We start from the raw sequence: 16,257 nt of genomic DNA, 5'->3' as shown, positions 1-16,257 counted from the left end.
TGCTAAACTAAACTTAAAATGCAGCAAAGCATTAATGTTGAACTATAAGGATCCCATGCCATGTCTCAACATCCCACTTATTTGTTCAATGACATTTTGCTGGGCTTGAATTTCCAGCAAAACAAGGCTTAAATGAATCATTTTCTCTCCTTCAACCTTAAATTTGTATTTAGGATTGAGAAGGCTGAGTCATACCAATAACCTCTGTCCTATTAAGAAGTGGGCAGTTTTTACAGCTACTGTGGGGCACTTTTAAAGGTATTTGTTTGGCTTCTCCTATTTATAAATCCATAAATTATGCAAGAACCTATTTTATCTAAATAGTCTCCACAGTCTCTAATTGTTAGAGCACTCGAATCTATATGGAAATCAAAACCCTTTGAAAACAGTCCAATTATTCTGTGTTCTCTCTCCCTTGTGTTTTCCTCCTTTTTTTAACCCCTCGCTGCCCGCAGAGACACTAATTCTGCCATCACGCAGCCTCCAACTTTCTTAGAGGGGTATTGCCACACGTAGTCTTGATTTGAACACAGAATTATAAGAAAGAGTGTGCTCTGTCCTGACAAAGCTGGAAAAAGCAGTCCCTGCTCACCTGTGCAGTGAATCAGACTGAAGTGACCAGTTTGCTTCAAGTTACAGTTTCAGGTGCATTTAAGGGTACTTGTCCAGTGTAAACAAAATGTATATGCCTAGGGAAATAGGATGATGAGAAGAAAGCAAAGTAGGGCCTTCACTGGAGTCCCAGGAGCACCAACCACGCTTGATGGCCAAGAAGTCATTTTGGGTAGCTGCCGAAATCGGTAGCATTCCAGTTCATTTTCTGAGCTCAAAGTCTATCCTACCCGTCTCCATGGACAGATGAGCATTTGCTCACTTTAAGTACCACCTTATTGGAGGGAAATCAAATTACAGAGCATGGCCTCCTCTAGCTGTCAATTTAAAATCAGGGGGAAATAATGAGATCATGGTAAGGGAGGACTAAATTGCGTGTTATAAAATGTAAGTGCTTGATATGCTTAAAGGAGACAAAACACAAGGAAACCTGTGTCGATGATCGTAAGTTGGATTGAGGTGTCAGCAGTCGTGCCTGGTGGGTCTTGAATTAAGTTCCTTGAATTTAGTTTATGGAACTAAATATGGACCCTATGAGTTTCTTCAGCTTTCTCCAAGATAGGCAGTGCCCACTCGATGAGCTTGCAGTAAAAGGACATTTACATAAACACCTGCCATTTTGTGGCTTCTTTTGAGCAGTGTTCACCTGGGGACACTAGATGTGGAAGCAGAGAGTGTGTGGAGTCACTTGGATAGTAACAAAATGAACAGATAAAGATTTCCACATCTGAATGCCTGTATCAATAGTACATATAATACTCACCTTATACAAACCATAAATCACCTTTTGCATTCTCTCATCTATATTTAAGTCCCTTTCATGGGGATTTATATTCCATTACTTGAATCAACGCGTTGCGCTTTTATTCATCTTTTCTGTTTTTCCCCATTTCTCTTCATTTAAAACTCACATCAGGCTATTCTCTTCAATGAACATGTTCACCGTTGCCCATTTTAATAAACAGAACCATTACAGAAATACTTAGAGCTGGAAGGCACCTCAGCGAATCACCTATTTCCACTCTCTCATTTCACAGCTGACAAAATTGAGGTCAAACTAGATTAAATGATTTGCCTAAAGTCACACACTAGATAGAGGCACAGGCCAACTAGGATTATATGACAGTACATTTTACTTTTGTCAATAGATAGTGTTATTCATTCAATATCCATCTACATGGCAGGCACTGTTCTAGGGGCTGGAGGCTAGTACCAGCATAATTCTGCTTGCGTGTTTCTGCAGGGTTCTTCTCCCTGGAGTGTGCTCATTGTGACTTTGTTACACCTTTTTATTTTAATCGTTTTGTTTCTTCATGCTTTAATAGTGTCCTTATCTTCACTCAGTCCCAATTAACTTCCCCAAGCTTCTCATTTAATCCCCATCATCCTTTTCAAGGTACAAACAGGCTCTCCTGATTCAGTGCCTTTCTGCCTCAATATCCGCCACCCACTCGAAAATAATGTTAAGTATAATGAAAATGTTAAACATGGCTGAACCCAGTGTGTGATTATTGTAACTCCAACAGCCAACAAATGTTGCCGTATGTTTTAACTTGGATAATAAAGTGTCACAACCAGAAAAGGAGCAGACCCTTTATCCTGCCCCCTTCCTTTGTTCAATCTTGGTTGGTAAATATTTGCTTCTATTGTAATGAGGACAAGCTTGTAGACTTAAGCCTCTTAAATGGCTGTTAATGGTTATACACAAAAGAGAAAAAGTAGAAAAAATGTTTGCCCTAATTATGAGGCACAACTGTTTGGCCACCTACCTTCCTACAGGCAGTACCTTTCTACCTGCAGCGATTGCATTTGTTCATGGAACATTTGTTTGTTTACTCTATTACTTAATGAATTATTTTCCTTTTACTGCCTAATACTCTCCAATAGTCACCCAGATAAATGTCATTATCTTTTATAGTTATAGACAGAATGAAACAATCTTGTGCTTAATGAACAAAATAAAAATAGCCACAGTGCAGTGTAATATTTGGTAGAGATACTGAAAAATGGCAGTTTGTTTTGCTATTTCAGACTCATAAAAAGTTGCAAATTAATAGAAGCAGGTTTCATATGCTCTTTACCTAGATTAATCAATTGTTTATATTTTTCCTGTATAATTTCTGTCTCATTATATATATGTATATACATTATATATGTGTGTGAATACACAATTCATATGTTTTTCAGAACTATTGAGAATAAGTTGAAGACATAGTGTGCCTTATCCTAAATAGTTTAGCCTATATTTCAGTGTATTTCCTAAGACTAGGACATTCTCTTACATTATACAGAACAGTTATCAAACACAGGCAACTTACTATAAATATAATACCATTATATAATTCATAACCCATATTCATCTACTGTCACAATGTTCTTATTGACAGCTAGTTGTTTCTTCCCGTTGGTCCAAGATCTCATCAAGAATCATGTGATGCATTGAGTTGTCATGCAATGCATTGTTTTTTTGTTTAAAAGTTCGCATTCAGTCACTAATGGCTGAGATAGTCTCCTTTTAAAGTAACCTCTGCTTGCTGACTGCTGTTCCAAGAATAAGTATTTAAGCCAAAGGATGTCTTTAAAAAATCCCTTAGGATTAGTGATATCTGTGCTGAGGAAGTGGCACATCAACTTTGTAACTGTGTCCTAACCACAAGTTTAGGCATTTCCATAGGAGGGAGCCTGGGAAAGAGAAACCCAGAGCTTATCAACACTTTGCAGTTTTGAAATTTAAAACGTGGAGTGATTCTGTGCCATTTCGGCCTACTGGGGCCATTTGAATCGTGTTTAAGAGAGGCTGAGTGGCAAGATTTACAGGGCACACCTAAATCCAACCCTAAATAAATATTTGTTATTTGTCATTCTTGAAAGTAAGTCCCCTTTAAAAAAAAAAAAAAAAACACAGCTGTCCTTTTTTTTTTTTAATTCTCACCTGAGGATTTTTGTTTGTTTGTTTGTTTGTTTTTAATTGATTTTATAGAATGAGGAAAGGGGAGAGAGAGAGAGAAAAACATGGATCAGTTGCCTCCCATACACACCCTGACCGGGGACCGAACCCACAACCTTGTATGGAACGACGCTCCAACCAACTACACTACCTGGCTTTAAATGCCCAACATTAAAATGAATACAAATAGTTCTTTCCTCTAAAAGAGGACAAGAAAATTCAAAGATTTGTAGTATGTATAATGCCTAAAGCATGCAGTGTTTCTCTTATTCTGTAAATAGAATTACGATTAGGGCTGTAACATTTCAGCAGTTTGATCTCTGGCTACTGTTGAGCTGCAGTAATCCTAAGTCTCGGCTGTTTTTTCCCCCATGTCAGGCCTTCTTCTAAAACTGAATAAAAGGAGCATGGAAGAGTCATCAGCTTTCTTGACTACGAATGCATAGAATATTTTTTGAAAAATATATAAATCTACCTAAACAGATTCATGTTTGGGGGTTGTTGATTTTTTTAAGAGGAATTGTATAAACACATAAAAGTACCAAATCTCAATGCCAGTGCTCTGAGTCAGACCTGCTGAGACTCACTACTGAAAAGCCAGATAGATGACGCAAGGTGTGAAATCGTACTGTGCTGTTTCCCCTTTTTCCTCTAAAATAGAGATAGATGTTTATAGGTACAAGAGACAGAAATTAGCAACCAGAAAAATACTAGGCACATCTATATTCAGCACATAGATTAAAAACAAACTCATTGTTTGTCCCCTACAGAACAGGCTTGCTCATTCATCCTTGAGATAGATATGCATGCAGAACCAACATGAAATCAGATCCCTGCAGATGGCTCATAAGTCAAAAAAACAGTTTAATCCTTTCACTGCATCCCTTAGGGAAGCCTTCCCCTCGGTAAGCAATAATGTACAATACATAGAATGCCTGGTGCTCCCTGAGTTTTTTAGTAGAACACTTTCGTTTTCTCTAATGGGTCTGCCCCCCCCCCCCCCCCGCCATATTTCTTGTCACTCTGTTACCTTAATATCTACATCTATAGAATGTTATTGTAGTTTCTGTTTTAATTTTTTTTTTAAGTGTCAGGAGCCTGGAACTATGTATAGAAATCTTATCTAAAATTGATTGTGCCTCAAAGTCATGTATTAAAAGGCAGCCACGCAAATCTGAGCCCATTTTTACATTGCTCTTTCTAATGGATTTTATTAGAGAACAGTTGAGTTTCAAGCAGGAATTAAAACGAAAGCAGACCTCAGAAGCTTAACCATTGAACAGATGCAGTAAACGCAGCTTTGGAAATAGAGCTGTCAGCTCAGATCTTTCCACCCAGCACCTACGTGAGCCAGTCCCCAGAGCTGCTGGCGTCAAAGTGCTGTTCTGTTGAGGAAAGGCATCACCAGGACTCTTAAAACTGAGTAACACGCCGATTAGGAATCTATGTTTACATATTTCATTTCTTCTTGGTTTTCATTCTACCTAAACTTTTTTAAAGAGTAAAAATGATGAGAACTTATGCTAAAAGGCCCTTGTCTCTAGCACTATGAAATTTTTTATTTGTGAGTTGCTAGCTTGTCAAACCAAATCAGAAATTCTTGATATCTTTATTACATTAAAGCAATTCCTGATATTAACTCTTGGGAAGGACTTGGTTTTCTTACTCTATAAACTGAAAGTTGTACTATTTTTCTCCTTACCCCTGACAGGTTTATTTTATGTATAATCTACCTTTCTAGATACTAAATAGTATTAGGTTATATCTGGACACTGATTTGGCTCTGAAAATAGGCAAATATGTGAAATATATTGAAGTGCTCCTAACTTTAGTGAAAATATAAAATTTAAAAGTATCATGATGTGTATAAGGTTGATTTATAACAATCATATTGATAATATGTAGCACTAGGCATTCAGTTGATTAATAATTGTATGGTTTCTCTTTAATGAATATGATAATGTAATATTCTCAAACAATGTCTGCCTAAATTAGTATTTCAGTTTTCCAACCAAAAACTATAATGTCAAAAGCATAATTAACTTTCCAGAAAATCAGTGTTTGAACTACTCAGAAAAAAATCTTGATCTCTAGCTTTTCAAAACAACTTATAAATCCCTGTCTAATACTATATATATACATATATTATATTTTATTTGGATGTATTGCAAGATTTTTAAGTAGAAATAATAAAATGTATCAGTTATATTTATGACAATCTGAAGTGATTCTAAACTATGTGTAGTCACCTAACCACTGTGCATACTCTTTCCTTTTTAGAAAAAAAAAGAAAGAATCTGAAAGAGAGAACAGAGACCAAAATACCCCAGCATTTCTAACATAACCGTAAGTACTTTTATGACATAGTAATTATACTAGGGCTTCTATGCAATTAGAAGAGTTTCCAAAATTCTTTTACAGAAATATTCACCTTTCTATTTGCTAAGAAGAGAAATTAACATAGTAAGCAAGTGGAGCCTTCTATCACTCTTCAATTTACTGGAGTAAACGGAAAATCACTTATCGTATAATCGTCTTAGATAAGAGGCCAGGGCAATCCTGGTCTTACATCTATGTGGCAGAAAATGTTTATGTTGGTTTCATCGTAACTTTTGACTAGCATCAAATCTTTTTAAATTCTAAAGAAGAAACAGAAGGAATAAAATTTAATCAGAGCCTCACATTTTCTGTATGTGATGCAAAATTTTTTCATGTTGAACAAGATTTGAAACAGAATCAATCTACTTGGTGTGTTTTTAGGCACTCAGAATTATGAAATAATGGTCACCATCTGCAAGCTTAAAATTTATAGCTTCATCTCATGCGTGTGTTTCTTATCCATCTTCTCACAACTTAACTGCGATGTGTCTTTTCTAACATAGCTGTTACTTGACAGTAATAATTATCTCCCTAAATATGATTTTACTGAACTAAATGAAATGTATTCTTGATATCATTTTTACGGTAAAATTGCTAATATTAAAGTGATTTCCTAGAGGTAAACATTATACATTTTGAATATGTGAATATCAAAATAATTTTTTAAAAGATCAAAAGCAAAATCCACGCTGATGCCCCTTTTTATATCACCTTTAATGCCATGGTTCTTTTGAAATGAGTTTGTACATGCAATTCTCTCACATTTAAAACAAACACTAACGTAAAATGTAGTGAATTCACAAAATTATAGCTATATATAAATGGGAAGGATGTGTGATATAAATAAATTCATAAGTAATTTTTCTAGGATATACAAATTACACTTACATAATAAAATTTTCTAGCTTCCCCTAAAAAATAATCTTAATGTGTAAATCACATCTTAGTTTAAATGATTAAACATAGTCCTGGCCACTTTGGCTCAGCAGTTGGAGTGTAGGCCTGCGGTCCAGAGAGACCCGGGTTTGGTTCCCGCTAAGGGCACATACCTCGGTTGCAGTTTGTCCCCGGCCCTGGTTGGTCGTGCAGGTGGCAGCCACTCGATGTGTCCCTTCACGTCGATGTTTCTCTCTCTCTCTCTCTCCCTCCCGCTCTGTCTGAATAAAAAATGTCCTCGGGTGAGGATAAAATAAAATAAAATGCATGATTAAACATAATTAATCATGGTTATGATGATACAAATTTAATTTATCTTTAACCAATGTTATTTATATTCAAGAGAAGCAGTAGGAGGGTTTCTCTACTTCCCTGAGTATTAATCATGTCCAGTTTCACTTTCCACAAGCACTCGACCTCAATTTTTCTAAGTTATGGATGGCTATACACTTTAAATTTTTAAACCTGAGATTCATAAGACCCTTCAAAAACTGTTCCTTCATTTGATAATTAAGCTCCAAATATGTGAAATGCTGTTTTGAGGTGACTGAATGAGCTTACATAGCTCTGGATGTAAGAAAGATAATTTAAGAATCAGATTTTAATGGAAGCAAACTCTGCTGATTTGAATAAATTGCAAAATGTGAAATAAATGAGCAATTGTTGATATTTTTTTCAACATCTTACTGACCAGAGTTAAGTAAGTCATTCACCCACAACACAAACATTTCTCAATACCTAGCAATTGCCCCGCAAGAAGACTGGGCTCTCTTTAAGTTTTGTTTTTCATGTACATAATTCAGTTTCTAAACATAATCTCAATTCCGTACATTACTCATTGTACAAAGGTCGAATTTTTAATGACAGAACTTTGAAGCTTTTTATATAAGAGCCAGGTATTATCTACCTTACCCCGTCTCAGTTTCTTATAATTTCACTGTAAAAAGCTATTAGTGGCCATTTTTCTGATCTGATTTATCTGTGCTATTTGGTCCATTATTTAGGTATGACATATAAGTTATTTGATTTGAACTGCAATTTTCATAATTGTATTGAAATTTGATTTATTATGGCAAACTTTGGAGGGAACTGATTCCAGTAATGAGTCCTGCTCATTGGAACAATCCCAGAAAAAATAATGTACATGTTTTCAAGAAAGAAAGCATGCCTTTTTTTGGTGCATTTGTGGTTTGAAGCAGTTTTTTCTTTCAGGCTGTAATTGTCTTTTATTTAACAACTACAGACTAAATCACTCATAAATAACTCAATTTAAGCCCGAATAATAAAAAGGGGCAATTTACTCTTTAATTTTTTTTTTTATTATTGACTTTAAAGAGAGAGACAGGGAAAGGGAGAGGGAGAGAGAGAGAGAAACATCGATGAGAGAGAACATCGATTGGCCGCCTCTTGCATGCCCACCACTGGGGATCGGGCTCACAACCTGGGCATGTGCCCTGACCAGGAATCGAACCAGCGACCTCTTGGTGCATGGGTCGACGCTCAACCACTGAGCCACACCGGCCAGGCTATTCTTTAAAATTTTTATATAATGTTTAGGAAGAGAAACATTGTCAAAACATAAGTGTTTTAATATTTGTCTTGACCTCCAAAGAGTTCATGACTTAGACAGAGGTGTGAGCACACGGAACACAGCATGATGTAAGGTGAGGCCATGGATAATGCAGTGACTATTTTTCTTGTATTTATTTAGAGCAGTGGTTCTCAACCTTCCTAATGCCGTGACCCTTTAATACAGTTCCTCATGTGGTGGTGACCCCCCAACCATAAAATTATTTTTGTTGCTACTTCATAACTGTAATTTTGCTACTGTTATATCTTAGGCGACCCCTGTGAAAGAGTCGTTCGACCCCCAAAGGGGTCGCGACCCACAGGTTGAGAACCACTAATCTATAGGATATGTGCTTGTGTTATAAACCCATCAATGATAAGTGAGTTTTTACTATTTGTATTTGAATCAAACATATAAATGAAAGATTTTTAGCATAGAAAGCCATACAAATCTATTATTTTTCCTCAAAGCCGATAGCTTTAAAACAATTGGGTAGGTGATTAAAATATTACAAAAGATTCTTTAGAGGACAATGAAATTATACTTCATAAAATTTTGTGCTTAAGAAAGTTAAGGAAAGATAAGAAAAAGAACCTTTGGAAATCGTATTTTAAAGTAATTTTTCTCTCAATTACTGAACACTCAGTGGGACTTTCAAGAACTCCATGGGTCGTCTCTCTGCAGACTCTGAATACACTGGATAATAATAATAACAAAGAGGATGCATTTACAAAACTGCTGGTGGTTGATGTTCTCACTCAAGGCATGACTATTATTAACAATCTTGCGTTCCTGACACACCAAATAGGAAAAGAAGTATTCAGTAAGAAAGGTCCTAATGCAAAACACATTTAACTAGGAAAGTATTTTGTGGTTCATTAGAAAATAAATGTTATTTGCAAATGCCCCTCAGAAATTTAACTTAGTCAAACCTTTTTTATTTGAAGTAACAAGTCCTTATAGTAAAAAAGTATAGACACATAGACACTTGTATGTGTAACAGTAGCATGCAGCTAGGGAAAAAAATGTATCTATTCTAATTGCCTCATTTATAGACATTACCTCCTTTAATATTCTTATTTTAGAAGGACAGATAAGTGAAGTCATTTACAGCTAGTGGTAGAATCAAGAGAAATTCTGCCTTAACTAACCAGTCTCGATTGTTCTAGCCACCATATTAACTGAAAATGCTTATATAAAAATTGAGGATCTCTAATTGGTTCAAGAAGTCTCTTAAAATTTAAACTTCTTTTAACCAACACTCTAATAAAATTTTATGTAAATAACTCTGTCTAGTGTCTACCTGCCCAAAACTTTATTTTGACATAGCTCATTAGGATGATGTTTATAGTGAAAAGAATTATGTACATATATAGACACAGAGAGTTCAGGAATGTGAGTCTGGGCTTCATCCAATCCCCCTTCCACAATGAAGAGTCCAGTAGCATAGGGGAAGGCAATGATGTTCAAGATCACATACCTATAAAACTACTGGATCATAATAATACATAATAATGCATATATATATATATATATATATATATATATATATATATACTCTTCCATCAGTAACAGTTAAGCAATTACCTCTTTGATTCTTTGTTTTCTTATCTGGATAATTTTTTAAAATCTTCCCAGTCTACTTCCCAAGATTTTCTAAGATCAAATTAGATATATGGGTATCACTGTGATGATGTTTAATGATAAAATTTGGCTCCTCCATTGTTATATAAAACCTTACATTATATTACTGTAAAAAGAAATTCTTTCGTGTGAATATTTTCGTTTGCTGCTTTGCGAATCCAATATAGTATTTGCAAAAGTGCATTGCTGATTGATTTCTGTTTTAGACAATAATGGTTATCTAGAAAAAAAAATCCTGTTAATTTATACTTTATCCCGATTACCTTTCTTAAGCATGGGCCTAAAAGGAAGAGAGCTGGTAAAGGAAAGAGGTACATTTATTGGGCTCTTAGTTTGTGTCAGATGCTCTAGTAAACAGGATTAAATTTCATTTTATTATCAAAATAAGTCTTTCTATATTATTACAGTGTTATAGATGATGAAAATGAGAACTGAAAGCTTTAGGAAGTCATCCTAATGAGTAAACAGCACAGCTACCATTTGAACTCAGGTCTGTCTGATTATCCCTCCTTGCCAAGGTATTACTCTTAACTGAGCACATTACAGCTGATGGAGGCATATTTCATTTTCCCGTATGAATGATGGCATGGTGGGAGGAGGTGGAAATAATGAATATAGCACTTTTTGAAATGTCATTTGTCTATGCAAAATACATGTGATATACATATAACATTACTTTTCTTTACTGCTTATCATCAATAAACATTAGATTTCATCATTTGTATTTGTCCTTCAGATGCTAAAATTAAACCATGAGAGGAGAATTTAATTATTAAAGACAGCTATCTTTAGATAGAAAACGTAGAACCAAAATTGAAATGGATGATAGTCATAAGTATAAAAGGTCACCTGGGGGGGTAGATTTATTTTGCTTGTAAAGTAAATAACAATAAAATGGACTCTCACAATATGTACTTAGATTTTTATGCTTGTTTTTTCTGGACTTATTCCCTTTAAAATCCTTGGTACAACTTTGGAAATTCATTCCTTTACATATTCTTCATTCCTTTTTTAAAATTAATTATTTTTTTTTACAGATGTTTCTCCTTTCCACCCATTGATACCCCCTTCCCCCCCCCCCCCGACCCCAGCTTTGTTGTCCATGTCCATTGTTCATGCATACATGCATATAAGTTCTGTGGTTTATCTCTCCCCTCACCCCCTCTTCTGGGGATTGTCAGTCTGTACCCCACTTCCACGTTTCTTCATTCTTTACTCCAGGGGTGATTAAAGTACATCTCTGTCATCAAGTAGCTTATAGTTAGAATAATTACAAGTACTGGAATATTCACTTTATACAGAGAATAGTACTACTTTGATTTATCATAATAGATTATCTTTTTAAGATACTCATCTGATGTATCATGGTCAGAATCACTTTTTTTTACTTACCAAATAATTGAGAATTTGGTCACTTTCTTTGGGAGATTAGGTAAGATGGGTTTCCCATAATCATTATTATTCATGATAAAGGTATTTCATGACTTAGAGTATTTTTTTTAGAACACTAAACAAGGAGCCTTCTTTAATCTTAGTTCTGGCTTTGGAAACTTACTCTCCATGTTCAAATTCTTGGAGAATTTGAACTCCAAATTCTCTACTTATTGGATAGATTATGGAACATAGGGCAATTTAGTGTACCTCTATATCTTTTAATTTCTTCATTGAGTGATTTTAATAATCAAATGAGTTCAAGATATGCAGTGATTTTATTTCTTTATATTACAGTATCATGTTATTAGGCGCTATATTGAAGTTAGCTATTATAATTATTCGATAAAGTGTAGTCTATTACTGTTAGAAACATTAACTTTTGGTTTGGAAGCTCTCATTGATATTAGTTTCTATTTTGAAAACTTTATCATCTTTCATGAATCTGAAATATAACGTATACTTATGGAAGAGAGGACGTGGAAATGCTTAAAATAAAAATATGTAAACTCTAAAGCAAATGATTAAGCTATCTGAACAATTAATGTTAATTTTGCTCTATTCTAACATTCTGACTTATTTATGTATTTGTCTTCACCAGAGCATTATTTTGATTTGTGGTATTCATTTTTATAGTGAAGCTTGTTGGCAGTGGATGAATGAACTGTTTTCAGGTTCTATTTTGGCCATTTACTGTATGACCTCAGGAAGACAATTTAATCTCTTTGCCACAATATCTCATCTATAAAAATAAAGATAATAAATCCTATGTAAAAGTTTCATATGAGAATTTCAGTACAGTTGACCCTTGAACAACACAGGTTTGAACTGTACAGGTCACTTTTTTTTTTTTTTTTTCAATAAAATACAATTGGTCCTTCATATCCCTGAGTTTCACTTCCATGGATTTAACCAACCGCATTTGAAAAACAGTACTTTCTATTTGCAGTTGGGAGTTCATGGATGTGAGGGGTTGAGTGTATGCATTTTCCCAAGCCATTTTATGTAAGGAACTTGAGCATCCATGGATGTTGGTACCTGCAGACACAAAGGACAACTGTTGTTAAGTTTTGGGGGAGTAAAAGTTATATGTGGATTTTCTTCTCTGCGGGGGAGGTTAGTGCCCCTAACCTCAGCATTATTTAAAGGTCAACTTGTACATGTTTATGAAGTGTTTATTATAGAAGTTAATAACTCCTTTTCAATATTAAAGGGGCACTCTTTTAAAATTGTAAAACAGACATAAGTGTGAAGGAAGAAAAAGTAAAGAATGGTTAGAAATTTTGGATGCAAGATAAAATTTGGTTTTGATACACTAGGATGTAGGCATGTTCTAGGTGGAGTTCACCATGAGCTCTCTCCTTGAAGGCCTCTTCTTACAGCAAATACTGAAATTAGACAGGATCAATAGTATGACTCTTTCAGAGAGATTAAAAGTAAGACTTGACCAGTCATCTATCAAAGGACACTTTGGTCATTTCCATGTCTTGGCCACCATGAATAATGCTGCAATAAACATAGGGGTACATATATCTTTGCAAATAAATCTTTTCAAAATGTTAGGGTAGATACCCAGAAGAGGAGTTGCTGGGTTGTATGGTAACTCTACTCTTAATTTTTTGAGGAACCTCCATACTGTTTTCCATAGTGGCTGTACCAAATTACATTCCCACCAGCAGTGAATGAGGGTTCCCTTTTCTCCACAACCTCTCCAACATTTGTTTTTACTTGTTGTATTGATAATAGCCATTCTAACAAGTGTGAGGTGGCATCTCATTGTGGTTTTGATTTGTGTTTCCCTAATAAACATCTTTTCATATATCTGTTGGCCATTTGTATGTCTTGTTGGGAGAAGTGATAATCAGTTAAAGAAGATGTGGTACATATATACAGTGCAATACTACTTAGCCATAGAATGGATGAAATATTGCCATTTGCAACAACATGGATGGATCTTGAGACTATCATGCTATTTCTGATAGAAAAAGTCAAAAGCCATATGATTTTACTCATATGTGGGATATAAAACTGAAAAGTAACAAATTCACAAACCAAAATTTATAGACACAAACAACAATATGGTGGCAGAAGGAGATCTGACTGTGGGTGGTAAACACACAATGCAGTGTGATGTATCAGATGATGTATCGTAGAAGTATACACTTGGAACCTATATAATTTTAGTAACCAATGTTACCCCATAAATTTGATTTAAATTTTTTTAAAAGGAAGACTTGAGACATTTTGACAGTCTTCATGGCCCTATAAATTAAGCTGTGTCAGTAGACATTTGTAAAGAGTACCAAAAAGGCTGTCTACCCTACCAGGAAAGTACTTCCTTTGGAGTCAAAATGGGGTTACTTTCTTCAGAGAAAATCAACCTAAACACACTGTAAACTGAGCAAGTTTTCAGAAATAAAGTACATCCAACACATGTTATTACCTGCACTATTTTTAAAGGACAGTTTTATATGAGTGCATGATAAAATGATATACCCTCCTTTGAAAAATTAAATAAAAGTTGGTATGTGATATCTGAAATTAAAATCACAAAATTATTCTCTTACCAAGGAACTATCAAAAAAAGTGCTTATTTTACTAATAAATTTCATATTCACCATTTTTATTTGGCTTTATTGTTTGAGTCATTCTTTTGCAAATACTGTAAAAATACATTTATAATATTGCTGTAGAATATCAATATTAACACCTCTCCCCATTTTATGTTAAATGTTGTTCTGCCTCTAAAGATAAGTATATCCCAATCTTAGTAATAACTCTTCCCATATCAGCAAAATATAATTTATGGTCAACACCATTTTTCTCCTTTCCTCAAAGTTTAATCCTCACATAAACTACAAGCAATTTTCTTTCCCATTCTAAAATATGAAAAGTCTGGTTCAGCATATGCTCCATTGTACATTTAAGCAATTTATGTTCCCTGTTCTATGGTTAATATGAATTGTTTCACCCTGCTATTGTTTTTATTTTCCACTCTCAAAAGAATCCTAGCAAAGCCTATGTTTATGAACTAGTACAAAATGTTTGAGAGTAGGGAAATAATGCCTCTAAACAAAGTATCAAACAACATTGGTTTGCTCATTCAGTGACCCCCAAAGTGATAATGTATAAATTTTCAATAGTCCAAAAATGTATTTTAAGAATAATTCTTCGCAGCAGTTTTATAAGTAGCTCGGGGTTTTTAGCTTATTCATTTTATGTTTGAGTTTAGCATTGCCATAATTTGCTATAACATCTCCTGAGAACTTATTTATTTTTTATTAGGTATGTAATATTTGAACTGTGAAGGATTTAATCTTGGACCTTCCTTTTCTTTTAGACTTTACAATATTTATTTCAGACAAGGTTTTCTTAATGGCCCCAAATATGTCTTAGAGCATTATATATTTGATAGTATTTATAGTACCCTTGTGATATGGAATATTAGATGTTTTCCTTAGTTGAATGGAACCTATTAGTATAATTCTAGGGAAAAAATGGTTTGCATCATTGATTAATTATTAATATACCCATTGTTTTCAGTTATGATGAGATGTAAACAATTATCAATGTTTCACAAAAGGCAAAGCCAAATGTGTCCTTAAATGAAATAATGAAAAAAATACAGGCAGTCCCCAACCTTGGAAAGAGTTGTGTAACAATATTCATCTGAAGTTTTCTTTCCATTTCATAATACGGGTATTTACTCAGCATAGTTGCACAAATAAACCCATGAAAACCCACAGTTTACGCCAAACCGTGCTATTTACAGCATTTGGAATGGGGACCAGATGATAAGAGAAAGACAGGAGCAAAATGTGTCTCCACTTCTCCTGACACTCCATCAGCCCAGGGGAAAATTTAACAAATAAGTCAAGCTGGCTTTCCTGACTTCTCTCTCTTCCTAACCTTTGCTTTTTCCTGATATAATTCTGCTTTCCATCTGATATTCTTGAGCTGCTGTCTCTTTAAAGTGGTTTTGGCTTCAAATTTCCTAAACTCCCTTTGTCTTGATCACAATGCATCTGGTATGGGAAAACATCTAGGAAAAAAGGAACTGGGTCAAGTATTCACACCAACCCCATGTTCTCTCTGCTCCTCCACCCGCTGCCCACACGATTCTTGACCAAATAAGCAAATGACATAAGGGATTTGGGGCAGTGTGAGGCCCTGAAGTGATGAACCTAGGCAGTATGCATGGAGATACTTGGGGACAGGAGCCACAGACCCTGAAGGCAGCATCTCTGCACTGCTATTGAGCAGTTATATCTCTCTCTAATCATCCGCTGAGGAGCCCAGGATTTCTTTACTTTGACACCTACACATTTTCCCAGTGGTTCTTTGGACGCCTGTGATAGAAGCTGTGTCAATGAGGTGTAATAGGCTAGAAATGATCAGTTTTTTTTTTTTTTCTTGTAATATAATGTATTTAAAGTACACGACTAAATAATACTCTTTATCAACATTTTAATGTTTTTATTTTTTTAAATACCCAAATTTATAAAAGTATCAATTTATGAAGTAAAGATGTGTGTCCCCTCAATATGAAGAAAATTATTTCCTTTGTTCAGGCTTCTATAATAAACTGTCATAGGCTGGCTGGCTTATAATATAAACAACAGAAATTTATCTCTCATAGTCCTGAGACTAGAAGCCTGAGATCAGAGTGCCAACATGCCGTGTTCCGGTGAGGGTCCTCTCCAGGTTATGACTTCTCCTCTTATCCTCACATGGCAAA

The 16,257-nt window shown here is 34.9% G+C and overlaps 1 protein-coding gene across 2 annotated transcripts in view; it reads left to right on the top strand.

The window, feature by feature from the left end:
• Positions 1-16,257, top strand: part of SYT1 (synaptotagmin 1) — a 432,690-nt gene that overhangs the window by 62,023 nt on the left and 354,410 nt on the right. For both annotated transcript variants that reach the window (XM_036252912.1, XM_036252913.1), the window contains exon 2: positions 5,840-5,905. The gene's annotated coding sequence lies outside the window, so the exon portion shown is untranslated. The remainder of the gene's footprint in view (positions 1-5,839; positions 5,906-16,257) is intronic.

This window comes from Molossus molossus, unplaced genomic scaffold, assembly GCF_014108415.1.
Source record: "Molossus molossus isolate mMolMol1 unplaced genomic scaffold, mMolMol1.p scaffold_m16_p_10, whole genome shotgun sequence".
Lineage (NCBI taxonomy): Eukaryota > Metazoa > Chordata > Mammalia > Chiroptera > Molossidae > Molossus > Molossus molossus.
This window is presented reverse-complemented; position numbering and strand designations above follow the sequence as displayed.